The following is a 6,000-nucleotide window of genomic DNA, read 5'->3' as shown; positions in this document are numbered from 1 at the left end:
TTTTTCTCTGTTTTGTGGTTTGTGGTTTTGAAAACTGGATCTTGTTATCAAAGATGACTGGGAAAAGCAGTTGTCTGGGAGGCAGGGAGCAGGAGTTGTTTACATGCAGGGAGCCCTGGAAGATGCGGTCACAACTGAGCAGGAGGCTGGTGGCTCCTGAGAGGGGTGGTTCCTGGTGTCAGAGGCCTGCATGGCCCTCAGGGTTCCTGGTCCCAGGGATCTGTGCCCCAGGCCACCAGGCCAGGACAAGGGCCACCTGTGGTTTGTGGCAAAACCACCATTAAAAAAAAAAAATACAAGCAACTTAATTGGAATAAACAAAGGAGAATTTCTGGCCCCTCCTCCCTAATTAGGACGATTGAAAAGGAACCCAGCACAGAGACAGGAGAAGTTGTTCTGTTTTCAAGACAAATCTAATGCATTTTAAAAATCTGACCTTGTGGATACTCACGTTTTCTTTTCATGTGGATTTTGGTCTCATCTCCCTGGTGACTTCCATCTATGTCAATCAGAACCACTAAAATGAGACCGCAGAAAGGCAGTGCGATCATCCTGCCAGGGACAGCAAATGGCAAGAGAAAGTTTATGAAGAGACAGTGTCTCTTCCAGAAAGGGGGTGGGGGACGCCCAGCGAGGCCACTGAGCTGCCCAGGGTGACTGTGGCAGAGCTGAGAGCCTGGTCTCCTAGATGCTGGAGGAAGACAGTCCAAAGCTACCGGGGACCTCCCAGCCCCATGCTCTCCACCAGAGATGGGACTCCGGGGGGATCGGGTAGGGTTCCTACCCTGGGCTTGGGGGTCTTCAGCAGGAGAACGATTGCATCATGATGTTCACCACCTTTACCCGAAATGTACCATCTCCTCCCCCTTTTTAACACAGATGACAAACCACAGTCGTATTAGCAGTACCTGTGACTTTGTCAGCAAAGGAAATCACCAGTATTTTCATATATCACAGTTATTGCAGAGAGCTCAAAAGATTAATTCTCACGGCTGCTTTAAAATGAAAGTTACTAGACCTGCTGTTGTTGTAGCCACACATTCCGGGAAACAAACTCACTCAGACGGACAATGCAGATAGTGGAGTGCAGTTTATTACACCGGCGGGCCCAAGGCAGAGTCTCCTCTTAGCCAAGGACCCCAACCAGTTTTTGTGAAAGTCTTATATACCCTAAGTGTATAAGGTTCCCTGAAACTAGTCTGAACAAAGGAAAAAGAAAGATACAATCAAAGTTAACCCATGATCATATGCCTTAAGCCTAGGTAGTTAACAGTGGAGGAGGGATTATCAATAGGCCTGTGGTCATACCCCAATAAGCATAATACAATGTATGATTCTATTCGGTTACACAGATAATTAGGGTATTCTTTAGGCAACGGAGATCCCCGGGGCTCTTCCTTCTGGGGGCCAGATGTTCCAGTTGGTATGTCCTTTCCATAGATATTGGGCATATAGCTCAAAGCCCACAGTCCGGTCCAAGATAGAGTCCTGCTTTCGAGATGGAGCCTGTTCTATTTCCTCCTTCACTGTTAGATCGTGTTACCAGATACCTTCATAAAGAAGTGCGTGTATTGCCGTATCAGGCATGTTTAATACTGTGTTCATTACATGTCGATGTCATTTGTTTCCTTGGTGATCTTATTCATTTTATTACCTGAATTTAAAGTTTTGTCCAATGAGAGCACAGACATCGCCAGATGGACAAAGAAGTCAGTGGGCCACAAAGGCACAGGACCCCTGATACCCCTTCTCTCATTCTCATTTTCTGTGAAATGGACCAGCTTAAGGGTTGGAGAACCCAGGCTTTGGTCAGAACTCTCTAACCTGGACACCACACTGAGATGAGAAGAGGAGAACGCGTCTGACTTTGCCTCCATCACTTTCCTGTTCCGACTCGGCCTCTTTTGGAAAACTGGCAGGGAATGCTGGAGCTCCCCCAAGGATACTTCAGTGCAGTAGGAGGCCCAGGAGCACCACTGTGAGAGCCTCCGTCTCCAGCTTAAAGGTGAAGGCTGTCCCCTTGGCTTGAGAACAGCACTTCTGGCAAAGGGGCTCAGAACCACCTGCTCCCCCAACCTTCCAGAAGGTCCTTCACCCTCAAGACAGACTGGGATGCCCCTGACTTCTCTCTGCTACTAAAAGTCCCCGGTCCTCTGCCTTCCTGAGAGACTGTCTGCATTTGGAAACCAAGAGGCCCAGCCTTGACTCCCGGCTGGCCTCATCTTTTTTTTTTTTTTTGGCCTCATCTTAAGAGAGAGAATCACTGAGCCGGGGCGATTATTCAGCACCAGGGACTCACTTAGCATCTGACAAAGCCTGTGGCCCTCTGCTCAGGTTAGTGTTTTTAAATGCACAAAATAAACTATGCAGGGTCACAAAGGAAACCAGGGGTATTAAAATTCAGTTATCAAAATATTTTCAAAAATCAGTTTTTGATATAGCATTTCAAAGTAGACTTTACTGTTAGTAGATTTAAATAATAACTTCTAAGTGAGGGTCTCATGAGACCATCATTTTGAAGCTGAGATGAGTGTAAGTCGTATTTAGAGATGCCTGCAACCATGCTACCGTGAAAGGAGAATAGTGGGATTTCTGTTGGGGACAGGCCACAGTAGAGCAGGACTGTGGTGGCTTGTGGCCTCTGCTCAGACCTTACGGGAAAATGAAAACCAAATGGTAATTGTTTTCTCGTCCCATTTCATGGTTAAAAGTCCATGCTTTAACCTCTCTTGGTCTTTATCTTCTCCTCCATAACATCAAATCCCTGAACCCTACCTCACAGCCTTAGTGTGGGGGCATATGGAACTACAGACGCAGAAGCATTGTGTGGTGGCTGGGGGTACACAACTCTGAGGAGCTATCAGTTTATTTGTTATTCTCAGTGGTATGTGTGTGCTTAGTCACTCAATCGTGCTGGACTCTTTGCAACCCAGTGGACTGTAGCCCACCAGGTCCTCTGTTTATGGGGTTTTCCCAGCAAGAATACTGGAGTGGGTGGCCACTTCCTACTCCAGGGGTTCTTCTGACCCTCGCCTCTTGCATCTCCTGCATTGGCAGGTGGATTCTTTACCACTAGCACCACCTTGGAAGCCATTATTCTTAGTTATTAAGACCTAATAGCACCAAGACAATGAAAGTGGCATGAGAGAAGCAGCCCCAGCCTGTACTACAGTCTTGGCAAACCATCCTGTTTTTGCTCCGGCACCCAGGGAAGCCCTGGCTCCCACCGGTGGCTCCTTCCTGCTCCTCCCTCAGCTGAGCCACGATGCCCGGTGCACACAAAGGTGAATGTGGGGCTAATGTGGACCAGATGCCCTTCCTGGCACCTCCCGATAAGGGGAGGATTGAAGGCATGAACAAGCCCTATGACATCAAGAGTTCCTGCTGGGTCAAGGATGAGAAGGAGGGCTTCATCGCTGGGGAGAACCAGTCTGAACAGGGTGACCAAGTCACCATGAAGACGATCACCAACAAGCTGGGTGGGAAATGATCCTCAGGATGAAACTGAGCTTGAGTCCTGGACCCCCAGGACTCAAGAGGCACCGTGGCCAGAAAAGCTGATGCCTCTGAGTCCCCTGTGCTGGGTTCAAGTGCAGACTCAATGACACTCAACCTGTGGGGCCCTAAGCAAAATGCTTTCCCTCTCTGACCTTTGGTTTTCTCACAGTAGAGATTCCAATGTGATATGACATGAGAGTATTTTGTATGCTCTGTAAAACAGTGAATGTGTGCAAGAGATCGTAACGAGAGTTGTGTGTGTGTGTGTGTGTGCGCTCAGTGGTTTCAGTCGTGTCCAACTGACTCTTTGCGACCCCATGGACTGTAGCCCACCAGGCTCCTCTGCCCATGGGATTCTCCAAGCAAGAATACTGAGTGGGTTGCCATGTCTTCCTCCAGGGGATCTTCCTGGCCCAGAGATCAAACTTGCATCTCCTACAGCTCCTGCATTTGCAGGCAGACTTTTTACCACTTAAGCCACCTGGGAAGCCTATCATGAGAGTTACTTATCTTTAAAGCCTCAGACAGCTCTCACATGGAATCAATTTTCTAAGAGTAAGGAGGAGCATCCCATCAAGAGTGAGAAGGAGCATCACATCCATCAGGAAATTGTGCTACGTGCCCATGATGGTGTGAGGGCTGTGAGACAGGACCTGGAATACCCTGGGCAACCCAGGTGAGTTCTCCAGTGTCATGAGCTACAGATGGTGGCACTGAGCCCATTGCTGCGTGGTGGTGCTGAGCTGGGGCTGCCTTGTCCTGGCTTGTAAGGATCCAACTCTAAACATTCGGGGGCTTTGCAGGTGGTCGTTAAACCTTTGGCATCCTGGTGTCAGCCATGGTGGAAATGACAAAGGGTGCAAATCATGGATTTTTTCCCCCCCCGTATAGCTGGTTTACTACCACAGCTCTCTGTGTTGGTCCACACTCTGTCCAGCTACAAGGATTGACTTCAGAGAGTGGCTAGAAATTTTGGTTTAGGAGACCCCTCACCTGGAGCAAACTCCTGGGGGAGGCACTAGATATTTTGCTTAATGCTTTTAATAACCTTATGGTAGTAGGATGTATGAACCCTGTTTTGCAGAAGATTAAAGAGATTTTAGGTAACTTGCCTACAGCTACAAAGACAGTGAATGATGAATTCAGATTCAAAGCTTGCTGCATCTGGACTCACAGAGAACAAACTTAGGGTTGCCAGGTACAGGAGTCGGGGGAAGAGACAGGGAGTTTGGGATCGACATGTCCACTCTGCTGTGTTTAAAACAGATGACAAAAAGGTAGGTCCTCCTATACAGCACAGGGAACTCTGCTCAATGTTACGTGGCAGCCTGGATGGGACGGGAGTTTAGGGAAGAATGGATACATGTATATGTGTGGCTGAGTCCTTTTGCTGTCCACTTGAAACTATCACAGTATTGTTAATTGGCTATACTCCAATATAAAATTAAAAGTTAAAAAAAAATAAAACTGATAAATCTAGGGGAAAAAAATACCCCAGAGTTTACTGTATCTGGCTCCAACGTCCATGCCCCTTCTACAGCATCACCTCATTTTCCACGTGGACTGTGGGGGGTGGGGGGTGTGTGGGATCAGTGCTTGGTTAATTTCAGGGATAAGGGGACAGAGACCTTCCATGATCAGAACTTGCGATATCTAAGCTTTATTCTGTGCCTCGCCCCTCTTTGATAGGAGTGGCCATAGGAAAACAAGGCTACAGCTGGGGTCCAGTGGGTTTGAATACGAAAGTCAAGATTAACGTGCAGGAGAAGCATCCTTCTCAGAAGGGCAGGACACTGCAGTGCTGCCAGGAATGATGGATGATGAGAGCGAAGCGCCAGAGGCCCCAGTTTGGGTACAGTTTAAGGACAACACAACTTCTGGGAGCATCTGCGGTAGACACGCATACAGCAGGGTTTGGGACAGAAAAGATCGACTCATCTGGCTCTTAATGATAAAGCCACAGAACTCCATTTCTCTGCTGGGGCTGAAAGACAAGTGTTTGCCTGTGGGCGAGGCCCAGAGATCAGGAAACTACCAGAAATGGACCCTGAAAGAAATCTAGCTGGATTTACTGTGGGCGTGGTGACCATTACTGGGTGTATTTTCCAGAACCGTCAAGATTTCAAATTATCTGCCTGTTGAACTCATAAATTATTAAAAGTCCCAGAAATCCCAGTTGGTGTTTGAGCCTCACATCTCAGGCTTCAGGCAGCAGAAAGATATTTGTTTTCCTGATCACATGTCTCAAGCTTTGGCCCCAGTCGCTGCCACACAAGAGCTGGCGCTAGTTCACATTTACAGGGGAAAAGCTGGGGTGCAGAGTGGGGATGGGAATTTGTTGTATTATTTTTACCCTAAAATATATGTGGCTCATCGTTGTTGGGTTGTTTTTTTTTTTTTTTGGTCTTGTTTGCTAGCTTGCTTTCAATTTTATCCTTCAAGGTGGTTTACTGGGAGCAGGGGAATGTCTTTTTTTAATGGAAATGTTCACTGTTATTTAGA

General features: G+C 47.6%; 1 pseudogene; it reads left to right on the top strand.

Annotated features, from left to right (window-relative positions):
- Positions 1–3,211: 3,211 nt before the first annotated feature.
- Positions 3,212–6,000, top strand: part of LOC133238307 (myosin-16-like) — a 44,279-nt pseudogene continuing 41,490 nt past the window's right edge.

This window comes from Bos javanicus, chromosome 25, assembly GCF_032452875.1.
Source record: "Bos javanicus breed banteng chromosome 25, ARS-OSU_banteng_1.0, whole genome shotgun sequence".
NCBI lineage: Eukaryota > Metazoa > Chordata > Mammalia > Artiodactyla > Bovidae > Bos > Bos javanicus.
Note: the sequence above shows the minus strand (reverse complement) of the source record. Positions and strands in the feature narration are given on the sequence as shown.